This window comes from Peromyscus leucopus, chromosome 6, assembly GCF_004664715.2.
Source record: "Peromyscus leucopus breed LL Stock chromosome 6, UCI_PerLeu_2.1, whole genome shotgun sequence".
Lineage (NCBI taxonomy): Eukaryota > Metazoa > Chordata > Mammalia > Rodentia > Cricetidae > Peromyscus > Peromyscus leucopus.
The window spans coordinates 38,630,712-38,645,510 of record NC_051068.1 but is presented as its reverse complement, the minus strand read 5'-3'; the positions used below and the strand labels follow the sequence as shown (position 1 = coordinate 38,645,510).

The window sequence follows — 14,799 nt, the reverse complement described above, 5'->3', positions numbered from 1 at the left end:
CAGCCCAAAGATTTCTATCAGTCCCATCTTGCAGTGGTTTCACTTGCTTCCTCTTCTGCCTGATAACCTACCAGACACCCAATGGTCAGCACGTCCTCATCAATCCCTTGAGTTGTGTATTTTTAGAACTTTTTTTTTTTTTCATTAAATCATCACTGACAATTTTGAAAGAAAATATCACAGCAAGGAGGATACAGTAGTAAGGAGAAATGTCTCTCAAAGCCAGGATAAAAAAAAGCATCTGAAACAGTTCAAAGTTACACTAGGCAACAAGGCACTAAGTCACCATCCTAAGTACCCGATCCACCAAGCTCTCTAAACCCCATTCTTATTTGTTGAGCCACAAAGCATCAATTCAGAAAAACATCTGTGAAGTCATTAACAACACAATGAATGAAGAAAGTATAAAGTAAATAAGGGAGAACACTGCTGCTTTTAATGCTTTCATAAAGGTTAGCATCTTGAGAAAAAAATAATTATACAATAGACCATTAGAAAATATAAAAAAATAAAATATAATCCAGCAGTTCCAATATAATACCTTTGAAGGTTAAAACAGTTAAGACAGAACAACAGAAAGAAGATCTTTCAAACTTTAGCCCACAAGTGACTCACCTAGTACTTAACTGTTACAAGATCTTTCAAACTTTAGCCCACAAGTGACTCACCTTAACTCTAACACCTAACCCTGGGTGTACCTCTGCAAGATATTCAATTTTTTTTGTTTCAGTATGCAAGTACAAGGAAATTCCTGATGATGCTGAAATTGGTGATCTGAGGTCTGCTCATTCACAAGTGATATTAACATTCATGTGAGTCTTACTAATAGGCTGCCTACAAGTTATACAACTTATAGTCAAAGTGAGAGCTTTAGTCAGAGACAAAATACTGCCTGGGATTTCAAATTAGCTGTAAATCTACTGTTACATCCATAGTCCCTATGAATGTTAAAAAAAAAAAAAAAAAAAAGTACTTTCTCATGAGGGTCTGGGCACATCGCACAGGCGTGCTAGCTTTACAAAGTAAGTGCATATATAAATAGTGTAAATCCAGTTTAAATTCTCAGCATCCTGAGCAACAAAGGGGCAACATATAAAACAAAAGCCCTTTCCCGCCAATATACAATTTCCCCAACCAGGTCTTTAAAATCCCCTTTATTAAATCTTATGGCTCCTCCTTATGGTTCAGCTAGCATCCTAGAAATGAGGATCGCTAGTAAGTAAATTACTTATCCTTCTAGTAACCACTTGGCCATAATAATTCACAGGAAAACCAAGTTTACCACAAGGCTTCTCAGTCCACCTGCACTTTTAATGTGGAAGCCATTACTTTAGTATCTAATCAATTTCTGTTTCCTTTGAAAACTTCTGACTTAACTCAGTCTAAATTAAATTGCTAGCCTTTCACTCTCCACGGAACTTAGCCATCTGCTCTTTGTGAAAAGCATCAAATGTCTTACATGTCATGTTCTGACTGTTCATCCTTCAGAGAAGAGAACAACAGAGGAGGTGGGTGGTTTGTATTCAATTATAGAACCTCTGCTGCTGAAGTTAAGATATCAAAGAGAAGAGAAAAAGATCAGGCAGGAGACTTATGGCCCAGAAGAAGCTCTCTGCATGGGTGTGGTCTCCAGGCAGGGACTGGATTCTTGGTTTCCAAGATCACAAAATTAACATCTAACACATCACACAGGGCCAATGAACTCTGCTGTGACTTAAACCACATTCTGGAAATATGCCCAACTTTTGTCATGGCAGAGATACCTGGTTGGAAAGACCTCACATGGTGGTTATGAGATTTTTCCCCAGGGTGAGCTCACAAAGGCTTCATCTAAGGGGCACTTCCATCCTGCTACAAAACATGGACAAAATCTTCCTCTTATTCTAACACTACTGAAGGAATTGAATTAAAGTTCAGTCTATAAACACTGACTCCTTACCATGTAACAGTCACAATTCTAGATGCTAGCAATACTCTACATGAAGTACTTTCCTCTGGACCCCATTCTAATGGGTCACATTAAAACCTTACTTTCAATATAATCACTATTCTTATTCTAGTACTAATTTTTTAAAGTTAGGCCAATGATCTTAGAGCACATAATTTCTTAGGGTATATTTTTACTAACTTTAGAGAGATTTTTGAGGAGATTCTAATCTCACTACAAGCCAATGAATATGTAGTGGCTTTTCCTAACTCACTAACCTAACCCTGCTGGGAGCTTACAGCTCTCCATTTACTAATAACCAAAAGAAAATCTAGAAAATGGGCCTTGGCCTTGGTGTTCAATGTCCTCTTCCTCTCCTGCCTCCTGAAACTGTCTTTCTGCCTGTAAGCACCATCTCTACAGAAGTGAAAACAGGAAGGGAAAGGATGAGGTCTGACATGAAAAGGAAACCTAGGGCCAGGTGTCCCTGTTATCACCAAGTCTGCGATGAGTTTGAATGCAGCAGCTGTCCTCTTAACTGGTGCCACTAACACAGACAGGCTGAAAACATAGATGAAGTAACCAAAAACACAGGGCTGAAAGGAATCATTTCTGAAAAACAAATATTTTTAAATACATTTTTATATTCTGTGAATGTGTGCATGTGCATGCATGTAAGTGTGTGTGTGTGTGTGTGTGTGTGTATGTGTGTGTGTGTGTGTCCCCAAGTATGGATGAACTACATGAAAGTAAGAGGACAATTTACGGGAGTCCGTTCTCTCTGTCCACCATGTGGGTCCCAGGGTTAGAACTCAAGTGAACAGGCTTGGTAGCAGTTCCATATGCACTGAGCCACTTTGCTAGCCTTTTTTTTTTTTTAAAGATTTATTTATTTATTATGTATACAGTGTTCTGTTTGCATGTATCTGCAGCCAGAAGAGGAGCAGATCTCATTACAGTGGTTGTGAGCACCATATGGGTGCTGGGAATTGAACTCAGACTCTGAAGAACAGCCAGTGTTCTTAACCTCTGAGCCATCTCTCCAGCCCCCTTTGCTAGCCTTTTAATACAGTATTTCAACTTTGAACACACAATGCCATTTACTGCTCAATCTTCTGATATTGTGGCAAAGCCTCTTTTACTAACTACAGACCTGCACTGATTTTCTTTTGTACACATGTAGCATACTGCCAGTCCTGTCTGGTTTCTTAGTCTATTTCAAGTAGAAAGAGAGAATTTAAACAACCAAGAAGCCACATGAACAAAACAACTCAGACTCAGATTAGATTTTCAGTCCCTGAGGAGAACTAACTCTATTCTTAACAGTGTCGTCTCCCAGACAATGATGGAAATAAGGAAAGCCTTACACCAAACTGGAAAAAAGGATCTCAAAAAAAAAAAAAAAAGGAACAGAACAATCATTGACTATACGACTTAGTTTGATACAACTTTGATGGAGCTACTTAATGACTCCACGCCTCATCCTCACCAAGGTTAACAAGCAGAGTAAATAAGTTACTAAATAATATCCCAGAACAATGATTAGCACGAGAACAATCAATAAACACTGATGCCACCATTTTCCTTCTCAGTAAAATAGTGCAGCAGCAGTCTGATGACTGTAAGAACAAAAGAAACCAAGATCATAAAAATTGAATTACTTCTGATTGCTTGTTTTATTCATTTATAAAAGCAGAATAAACTAGCTGTTTTGAAGAATCATTGTAATAATTATTACATGCCTGGTACAAAATTAAAAGTTAAAATATTATAGTTATTAACACTAAAAGCCTGTAGCATATACTTATGCAAATCACACATAAAAGATATCTCTTTCTATGCAGCTATCACAATTCAGACAAATTACTTTCCCTAACAAAGCACTTCTTGAAAAAGGTACATGGCATAATTTGGAAAAACTTAACATTACACTGTGATGTTAAAACAAGAGATCAGAACAAGGAACAAGTTGTGAGTGCTATACCTCGGAAGAGGGAGTAGGAAATAATAGACTGATATGTGATCTATAGGAATTCTACACTTAGCAAACAAATAAAACATCAATTAGTGTCCTTAATGACCCCAAATACACCTTGTTTTATGTTGACTAGACAGTTTGACCTGATTCATAATATTGTCTCTTTAATCTGTGCTAACATGTACATGTTTGCACCTTCAAAACCCAACATCTCTGCACAGCCCACCTTTCTGTGAGAGCTCAGGCAGTACCTCCAACTTAGCATCTCTACTGTCTTCCAAATTTCTATAGCATTTACAAATGAGTCACTATCTAGCCCATGATATGACTTGGTGCCTACTTTAAGTTATGGTATAAACTATATACCAAGAGAAACAAGGTAAATATATAATTCAAAGAAGTTAGACACCTTTTAATCATGATATAATAAAAATTCCACAAGGGCCGGAGAGTTGTGGAGCCCTTGCCTGGCAGGTATAGGTATTGCCAAAAGGAAAACTAAAGCACAAGGCTACATTACATTCCACTTTCTATCACTACGGCTTAGTTAGCCCACAATCCCACTGCATATAACTGTTACAACACAGTATCTATCCTCCTGTGCCTCATTTCTTCCATTTATCATTATGTATTGAGATTTAACCAATTTATTGATATGTATGGGCCCTAAGTGGTGTTCATTTCTGCTAGCATGTCATGATTTGCTTCCCCTTTTTATCCTACTGATGAACATATGGGTTGCTCCCAGTTGGGGGCTGTCATGAGTAAAGGTTTTACAACCATTTTAATCAACATACACCTTCATTTCTGTTGTGTAGAGAGGGGTAAAATAATTAGGTTATATGGTTATGTGTTTAACTTAGTTACAACTTACAAAGTAGATACACTATTTTATACTCATAGCTAGATATATATTATCAATACTCAATTTCCTTGTCAATTCTTCATAATAAAGTTTTATGCCGAAACTTGGGGAAGAGAATTCTAAGAGGTGTGAATTGTTTGTTATCTTTTTTGTAGGTGATGTATTTTTTTTTTTTAAAGTTTGAGGGCTTGCCTGAGACTTACCATCTAGCTAAGACTAGCCTGGAATACTGCCTTCTTCCTCTACCTTGCAAGGGCTGGGATTACAGTCATAAACTATCACATGCCACTAGTTTACTGTTATTTTGTTTTTCATTTCCCTTTAAGAATGTTGTCTCTCTTGTCAGATGCTCTTTGGTCAAACAAGAATTGTTTCCTCAAGTTCTTCAGTTATTTTCTTAATCAAGTTCTTGTCTTTATTATACTTGAAATTCTTTAACAGATGGATAGAGTGTCTTAGGTACTTTTCTATTCTATTGCTATGATAAAACACCAGACCAAGGCAACCTATAAAAAGAAAACGTTTCATTTGGGGGTTACAGTTCCAGAGGGTTAGAATCCATGCCCATCAAGGTGGGAGCAGGGCAGCAGGTGAGTAGGTATGGCACTGGAGCAGTAGATAAGAGCTCACAGCTTGAGATGCAACCATGAGGCAGAGAGAATGGGAATCCTATGGGTTTTTCAAAACCCAAAGTCATTTGCCCTCAATGACGCCTCCTCTCACAAAGCCACACCACCCAAACTGTTCCATTAACGGGATCAAGCATTCAAGCACAAGCACCTAAGGGAGTCATTCTCATTCAAACCTCCACACATAGTGTGGATATTTCCTTTGAACTATGTCAGCAGTGTCTAATGAAAGGCAGAAGTCTACATTTAATAAGGCCCAATAATATTTTTTCTTTTATCATTAGTGTATTTTGCATCCTAAGAAATCACCAACTATCCACAGTTGGGAAGATATTCTGTTTTTCCCTATAAGCGTTGCTGTAACAGTTTTACATTGAGAGTACAGAGTATCGTGAACTATTTTGCTGACAGCCATCTACAAAAAAAAAAAAAAAAAAAAAAAAAAAAAAAAAAAAAACTATGTAAACATTGATAATTGATTTATAAATATTCTGTGGGTCAGAAAACTGTATTTTCTGACCAAAAAAAAGAAAGTCTCTAGAAAGGCCTATGCTCAGCCTCAGTAACAACTTGTACAGAAAACACACCGAGGAATGAAGTCAAACAGGATTCAGGCTGGAGAGAATGCAGAGTAGTTCAAAGGCTTGCTGCTCTCACAGAGGACCCAAGTTCCCCCGCACTCATGTCAGGAGACTCACAACTTCCAGGAACTCCAACTCCAGGGGATCTGACACACTCTTCAGGTGCGTACTCGCATATGCACACATACACACACACACACACACACACACACACACACACACACACAAAAAAAAAAGCAGATGTACATTTTAGTTAGGCATGATGATTTACACCTTTAATCCCAGCACTTGGGAAACAGAGGGAAGCAGATCTCTGAGTCTTAGGCCAGACTAGTCTGCATATAGCAAGTTCCAGGCTAGCCACAGATACAGTGGATTTTTTAAAAACCAGAAATAAGAAAAAGAACAAGGTGACAACCAAGAAGCATCTATTTAGAATAAGAGCCATGGCTGGCCCAGCCCCAGGGTAAGCTTTTCACTAAGACTGGGAATCAAAGTTCCAGTTCATATACATCAGCCGTTTAATCCAATACAGTTTACATTAGAATATTACTACGTCATTGGTGTGCACTGCGTTCTATATGAATTAGGCTCCACAACAAAGAACAACAGCTCTGATCAAGACTTGCCAGTGACTACGATGTGTTTCAAGATCTGTTCTCTGTGGCCTGAGTCATCGACGGTCTCTTATAAGGTTTAGGTGTTCCTGTATTTCTTCTTGAAAAATTATCAACTTAAAACATAAGGAGGATTATTTCTGATATTCAGATAAAGATGTCATTATTCATAAAAACATGTTAAATTAGAGCATTTCAAGCTATTTTCTAGAGATTCATTGTGAAGTTAAAAGACTTATAAGAGTCACTGGATTTTGGAAAAATGAATACGTTTAGTAGAGCAATAAAGCACACATACAAAGATTAAGAGCACTGTTCTGAACAGCTGTGTTTTGACAGCTGTTCCCTGTACTGAGCCTCGTTTAGCAAGGTCCACTTCTTATCCCAGCTTGGTGCTGAGCTTCGTGCACAGCAGCTGGTAAGTTATCATGGGAAACATTCTGTCAAGCAAAGGCCCATGAACTTGTTTGTACTCAAATCTTAATGTCTTCAACAACTCTCTAAACTAGCATTCCCTCAAGATAGCCAATAAACTCAGAATTTAGGATGACAGATAAGATGGGAATGTAGCATATGAGCCTGAGCCTATTCCTTTAAAAGAAAAAGAGAGGCATTTAATTTCCTGTTCTCAAGTATTTCAATTATCAGCATTTCCTTAACAGTAGTTATTGTTATGCCTTTCTTTACATACAATGGACAACAGCCAAAGGGCAAGGTGTAAAGGAAGCAAAATCTCTCAGGAAGGATTATTGTCTTCAGCCAAATATATATGTGCTTTATGATTTCAGTCAAAATAGTTTGTTATTCAACAGTATAAGAAAAGTGTCCATGCAATAAATGTACTTGAATGAGCTACCCACATATTAAATTAGGAAAATCAGATTTTACAAGATAAAAATAACTCATCAACATTAGCTATGAAGAAAATCCGAACTCCCTCTATAATCCACTCTGAATCATGTTGACGCCTCCTCAAGAGGATACAGGAGGCCTTGTTTCCCTGGACCAAGTCCCAGAGCCTTGCTCCTACTGCCAGAAAACCTGTCCACTCATTGGTTCATGCCATCCACCCATTCACTGCACCATAATGTTAAATATTAAATAACTAATTAACGTGGAACAAGACATCCCCTAGTTCATATAGCTAACACTAATGTTTAAATCAGAAATTCAACAAAGAAAAAAACTACATTATTAAGTAGGTATTTTTACAAAGATAATTCTAGTCTATATAAATTGTGCTTGATCTTAAGTTTGTTCATTTATTCAGAAAAAAATACTTTTATCTGCTTTGTGTTATACATATTACCCAAAGTTTCTCTTGTCTGGTATTTCAAGGTACATTCAATGACAGGGCTCAACCACTATACCAGCTTGTCCACATTTTTATTTTGATAAATTCATGTTGTCTTTGTGTGCTGTGAGAGTGTAGAGGCTGCTGGGAACCAAAGCCAGGACTCTGTGCATGCTAAATACATGCTCTAACCCTGAGCTACATCCCCAGCCTTCTTGATTTCATTTTCATAGAGTACTGTCAATACTCAAAAACTGAGGCTATGAAGGGAAATCTTACGAACAGAAATCCAACAGGCCTTTACAAAGTGTGCAGAACCATCATCAGAATACAGTTTCTATGGCAATAGGGTACCACAAAGAAAAGTACTGGGGTGAAAGAAGGTGCTGAAAGCAGGGGGAGTAACCTGGAATTAAACTGAAGTGCCCTGTGCATGCTTAGGACAGCCTACGCCTTGGGCCTTGGAACTCCTGCAATGAAGTTCGAAAAAGCCTCTTTGTCTTTTCTGACACCTTCAGTTCCTAAGGGCCACAAGAGATGGTTCCAAGCCTTTCCCTAGTCCCCTGAAAATGTCATATACACCTCTAATTTTAGGCATTCCAACTTATTTTCATCTGTCAGGAGAAACATTTATTTCTATAACACTACAACCTCATATATGACCTTTCAAACCAGAACAGTTCCTAGTGAGGCTATTCCCTTGTCCCCCTGGGACACTATTTAGAAAGCCCTCAAGGTTGGCTCAGATAAGCCAGCTATATGCTTCCTATTACACAGAGAGGATTCCTGAATATACATACTACAAACCATCAGCACCAATCTGAGGAGAGGTAGGAGATATGGATAGGAAGGACCTGCAAGTGTGCACTTATGAAGGTAAGAAGGGAGACTCAAAAGCATTTCAGGACATCAGACATAAACAAATGAGTAAAAACAAGTAGGTAACAGGCAAGGTTTGCAGGCAAAAGCCTTTAATGTGAAGACTCAGGAGGTAGAAGCAGGAGGATCTCTGTGAATATGAAGTAGCCTGGTCTATGTATTAAGTTTCAAGCCAGCTAGGGTTTACAGTGAGACACTGTCTTTAAAAAACAGGTAATATGCTGAAAGGTATGAAATCAGTCTGTGGAATTTCTGCTTTTTGAAAAATATCTTAGAGATTCCATACCTGCATTTGAGAAAGAAAGAAAGAAAGAAAGAAAGAAAGAAAGAAAGAAAGAAAGAAAGAAAGAAAGACAGACAGACAGACAGACAGACAGACTCAGTATCTTTCATCTCCTCCACTTTGAGAGTGTATGCAGATGTGTGCAACATGTTATTGGGTAATACAGTGAGTGTATAAATGTAGATGTGTGCATGCGAAGGCTTGCATGTGGAGGTCAGAGGACAACCACAAGTGTTCCAACTTGCTTGAGAAGGGGTATCTTTTATTGTTTTTCCACTGTATATGCCAGGTTAAATGACCCTTGAACTTCCAGGTATTCCCATGTTTCCACTTCTAATCTCCCCACAGGGCTGCTGGAAACACAAAGCTGTCTTTTACATCAGTTCTGGGGATTCAAACTCAGTCTCAAAAATACTGCATCAAGCATTATATTCTATAAGTATCTCATTGCTCCACCACCCTCCCTCATTCATTCTTACACTGTGCTAGGCATTACCATAGAACACAGGTCCAATTATCACCAGATCTATGACCCTGGAGAAAGATGCCAATAAACAAGTAACTCACAGCATCAAGAAAAGCTTTGAGAGGGGAGGACAGGCACAAAAAAAAGCCAACTGCTTCCCAGGTAAACCATCTGGAGCACCTCAGTATCTCTGTCAGAACCTGGTTTGTGATGATAGCATGCTGCTATGCGAAGGACAGGATCAGAACCATGCTTTCATGCAGAAAGTAGATACAGACAAGGTTGGGGCCTCCTGTGATGGAAACAGTAAAAGCCCTCCTTAAAAGAGAAAAATCTGCTGGGCGGTGGGGCACACGCCTGTAATCCCAGCACTCAGGAAGCAGAGCCAGTTCAAGGCCAGCCTGGTCTACTGAGTGAGATCCAGGAAAGGCGCAAAGCTACACAGAGAAACCCTGTCTCAGAAAAACAGAAAGAGAGGAAAAACAGAGAGAGAGAGGAGAGAGAGAGGGAGGAGAAAGAGAGAGAGGAGAGAGAGAGGAAAAAGAGAGAGAGAAAGAGAGAGGAGAGAGAGGAGGAGAGAGAGAGAGAGAGAGAGAGAGAGAGAGAGAGAGAGAGAGAGAGAGAGAGAGAGAGAGAGAAACAGGGAGGAAACTGATGACATTGGGGATGTAAGGAAATGGGTAGAAAACTGTCCCCCAATAAACTATGAGCTTACAAATGTCAATGGCCTCAGCCCTCAGCAGTTCTTAACTGGCACCCACTGAAGGAAAAGGAGTTCTTTTCCTTCAGATGGGGTAACTTTCCAACTTTCTCCTCCAGAACTGCAAGACTGCCTGCCCCGCCCTCAGGCATCTCCTCCCCCTCCTTCCTTTCCTCTTTACAGGGACTCTGGCTCCACACCTCAGCAGCCATTTTATACTGAAAAAGCAGGCTGGAGGCAGGATACAGCGTGGGAACCAAGTCTATGAGAAGTCAGTTGAGATGGGTATGAACACTACAGACCAGGACAGAAGAGCTGTGAAGTGAGGCAGGGAGACAGGAAGAGTCCAGGGAAATTTTCCAAGGCATGGTGACAGCCTGGGTGGGAGGTCACGGGAGGACACAGGGCCAGAAGGAGGGGCAGAGGCAGTGCACAGAATGGATACAGACAGTGTGAGGAGGAAGCTGGGCTGTGGCAGCAGTCACAAGCTGGCAGGGTTTGCGACCTGGGTCTTCCTCTAAGACTGAGTCAACTGTAACCCCAAAGAGAGATGGGAACAGAGAGGGAAAACCGGGAGACTCTTCATGATGACTGAAGGAATGCTTTCAGTAATGAAGCCACAACCCGAGGAGCAACTATTTCACTGGAAAGATACTGATTACATCTAATCCATTTAAGAAAACCCTTCACTCTGGCTGAGGCTCAGCTAAGAGAAGGTCACTTTGTACAATCATATGCCAACTAGCAAGTTTCTGTTTAAATTTCTGAGACTGCAAGACGTTTTCAATCCAAGCCTTTTTCTTTTCTGACAAAATGCACTGCTATTGTTTTCCTTGATGGAAAGTTCAGTTCCTAGGACGGCACATCTGAAGATGACTTAAATTTTAGGCTACATGAGCACCGATTTTTTTTTTTTTTTTTTTTTGGTTTTTCGAGACAGGGTTTCTCTGTGTAGCTTTGCACCTTTCCTGGAGCTCACTTGGTAGCCCAGGCTGGCCTCGAACTCACAGAGATCCGCCTGGCTCTGCCTCCCGAGTGCTGGGATTAAAGGCGTGCGCCACCAACACCTGGCTAAGCACCGAGTTTTTGATGCCCAATAAACAAATAATTTCTAAATAAGGGAACAGATCATAGCGGTAGTGTATAGACAAAGCCCAAAATCTAGTCTCTGAAGGAGAAAGTAGAAAGAACCCATAAAGGACTGGCATGTCCTGATGCCTTTCTTCAACTAACTGGTAGGCAGCTGCTCAAAAGAAACGGGAGAAAGTTCCCAAACCTCACAGAGAAAAGCACCCAGGGGGTGGAGTAGTGGAATCCAAGAGGAGACCCCACTGGGTCCATGATTTTCTATGTTTAAAGACTGCTCATGGACAGCTGGCCACACTAACATCAACACTGCTCTATGAGCATTACCTCCCTAAATTCTTTCCACAACCCCATGGGATGCAGAGAATTTTTTTGCCAGTTTACTGATGCATAGAGTGTCTTGCTCAGTGAGTTAGCTGAGGAACAGGGATGGCGTGTTTGAGTCTAGCAATTCCAACCTTTAACCTCTGCAGTGTATTAATCCCTGAGAAACGAGGTCTTACTCACAGGGTATATTAAATCAATTTGTCCTCCGTTTCTTTCTTTCAAACACCATTAAAGGAAACATTAAAAGTTTCACTTAGTGTTCTAAGAAATAGTTCTAAGGAAATTTAATTAATGGTGAAACATTTAAAGCTTTGATAGTTGGCAAAGTTGATATGACCCATGCTGCCATTAAACCCAAGATCAAAGTCCGGACTAACTTCACAAACAAATGCTATTTATAAGTAGTGGATATTTTGTCAGCCCTTGTTAGGATAATGAACTGAGTGGATATTTTGTCAGCTCTTGTTAGGATAATGAACTGTGAGTGCCACATTTGTTTATATCCTTCTTATTTGAGATGCTTATAAATTTCCAGCACTAAAAATGTAGTGTCATGCAGTTTGAACTCAAGCAGAGGCCCAGAATGTTAAGGAAAGTTGAGAAGATTCCAATCAGCAGACAGTGTTTGGGCCGTTTCACAGTCTAGTAACACTGGAATGAACACAATTCCAGGTGACTCACTAAAGGTCACTGTGCTGTCCTAGAGGTCCAGGGCCTGCAGCTGACTTACCTTTGCACCTACTTCTACCATGCAGAGACACCAGGATCCTCATTCATCATGCTGACACACTCACACAGGGCTTTTCTTCCACTACCACCTACCATCCATCTGCTACGGTGAGTCTTCCTAATTGTAGAGAAAGCAAGTGTTTAAGGACAAAGAGTCCCAACAACACTTGTCGCAGCTCAAATCCTCAGGGTACAACCACATGCAAGACAATGTTTCCCCTATGGGACCTCACTGACCTCGTGGTTTAGCTAAGGGGACATTGAAAGCACCTACCCTGTACACTGCCAGGTTTTAAGGAGGTAGTGCTAATAAGGGCTTTAACACAGCAGCTATCTATGTGCCATGCACACTACCAAAGGTATCATTTTCCTAGTGTGTGATTGGAGGATAAAAACACCTTCCAGTGTCAAAGTCACCAAGTGAGTTTCTAATTAATTAACTAACTAATTAATTAATAAGGCTCTTTGAGACAAGGCCTGTCTATGTAGTTTTGGCTGGCCTAGAACTCGCCATGTGGACCAGGTTAATTTCAAACACAGCTATCCACCTGCCTCTGCCTCCCAAGTGTGGACTTAAAGGCACAACACACTATGCTCCAATGACTTCGTATTTTAGCTTACTGTTCACAGCATAGTAACTGGTTACCCGAGGATAAATTTGATGTGACCTTTTTCTTTTTCTATTTTGTTTATACAGCTCATGCAATCCTTTGTAAATGTGGGGAAAAGTAAGTTTTTTAGAGTAAAACTGCCCTCACCAAATTCCTGTCACACTATTGGTACAGGGATCACAAAGAGGCACTACCGTTTCTTAGCTTTGGTGGAGCAAGCAGAGGCCTACTGCTCCAGCCAGATGTCAGGGCCACCCATTGGTCCATTTTTTTTAATTCATCACAGGGCCTAGCATCACCACTGGGGCCAGCATATAAACCCCTGCCTCACAAATGCTGGAGGCAAACTACATTCCAAGGCTATTTAAAAAATTGAAAATAATCACTCACAACTCAAAATACAGTGACTGTAGTAGGATGAGTTCTAAAAAAGAAGTGCTCTGTTTCTATGACAACACTTAGCCAGGGATTCACCAATCTCTTGTATTATAAATAACATTATTTGTAAATTTATTCTGGTTTCCATCAAATTCTGAAGTCTGTTCTCAAGCCAAAACTGCAAAAAACTACTGATTTGACAGTGATTCTCAAGTGTTAACAGGTTTTTAATTATGACTCCTAGGGCCCATCCCTAAAGCAGGTTTCTGGAGTGTCAGAATGCAATAGTCCTCAAGAATGTCAATTCCAACAATGTTTTTGACAGTACCAGTCCTGCTCAGACCCGGGCTAACAGTTACCATGTTAGAGAATGATAGGGGCATTGAGGCTTTATTCTGAAGGGAAGCAACCAGTCCCAGATAGAAAGGATCTAAAGAAAACAAATGTCCACTCTCTACTTTACCAGCATGCCACCTTCTCCCCCAATGTCAATAATTCCAGGCAGGCTACACCTAACAGTTCAACTCACTTCAGAAAATATTTGTTAAAGTTGTTATATTCCAGAGCAGCACAATGTCTGCATAGGAGAGGGTGCTTGCCACAAAGCCTGAGCTCGATCCATGGATCTACGTCGTAGAAAGAGGAAACTAACTCCTACCAGCTGTCCTCTGACCTCCATCTGTATGCTGCAGTGTGTGTGTGCAAACACACACACACACACACACACACACACACACACTGACACACACACACTGACATACACACACACATATACACACACACACACACACACTAAAATAAATGTAAAATAATGTTTTTTAAAAACTTTTAAAAGTACCTTATAGGGGCTGGAGAGATGGCTCAGAAGCTAAGAGCACTGGCTGTTTTTCCAGAGGTCCTGAGTTCAATTCCCAGCAACCACATGGTAGCTCACAACCATCTATAATGAGATCTGGTGCCCTCTTCTGGCCCTCAGGCAGAACACGATATACATAATAAATCTTTTTAAAAAATTAAAAAGTACCTTATAGCCCATTAGATGGCATTAGAACTAGTTTGGGTATTAGCTAGCACAAAACAGCAGCCGTTTATGAAACCTCAATCACTAGCCCCCTACTTCACCCTCCACATACACAAACCTTTTTTGTGGGGATAGTCTCCCCATCACTTCTATGTGCAAAATACCTTCCTAATCTTTCCTATGTTCAGGGGCTTTCAAATGTGGGCAGGGACTAGTACAATGTAGCTTGGAAACTTACCCCATCCTGAATCAGAACTTACTACATAAATACAGGGCTCAGAAGATCAATATGCCCCTCCCCAAAAAAATCAAAGCCTTTGCCACCTGACCACTGACTATGGAGTGATCACCAGGAAGTTCCTCCTCTGCAACATGTAAATACATGGTGCTTCAGAGAGCAGCCTGAGGAACCAGGAACTGGGAGAGCC

General features: G+C 40.3%; 2 protein-coding genes across 15 annotated transcripts in view; one reads left to right on the top strand and one right to left on the bottom strand.

Annotated features, from left to right (window-relative positions):
• The window catches only part of Med12l (mediator complex subunit 12L), a 344,347-nt gene that overhangs the window by 160,540 nt on the left and 169,008 nt on the right, over positions 1-14,799 (bottom strand). The gene's annotated exons all lie outside the window — the stretch shown is intronic.
• The window catches only part of P2ry14 (purinergic receptor P2Y14), a 54,625-nt gene that overhangs the window by 1,403 nt on the left and 38,423 nt on the right, over positions 1-14,799 (top strand). The gene's annotated exons all lie outside the window — the stretch shown is intronic.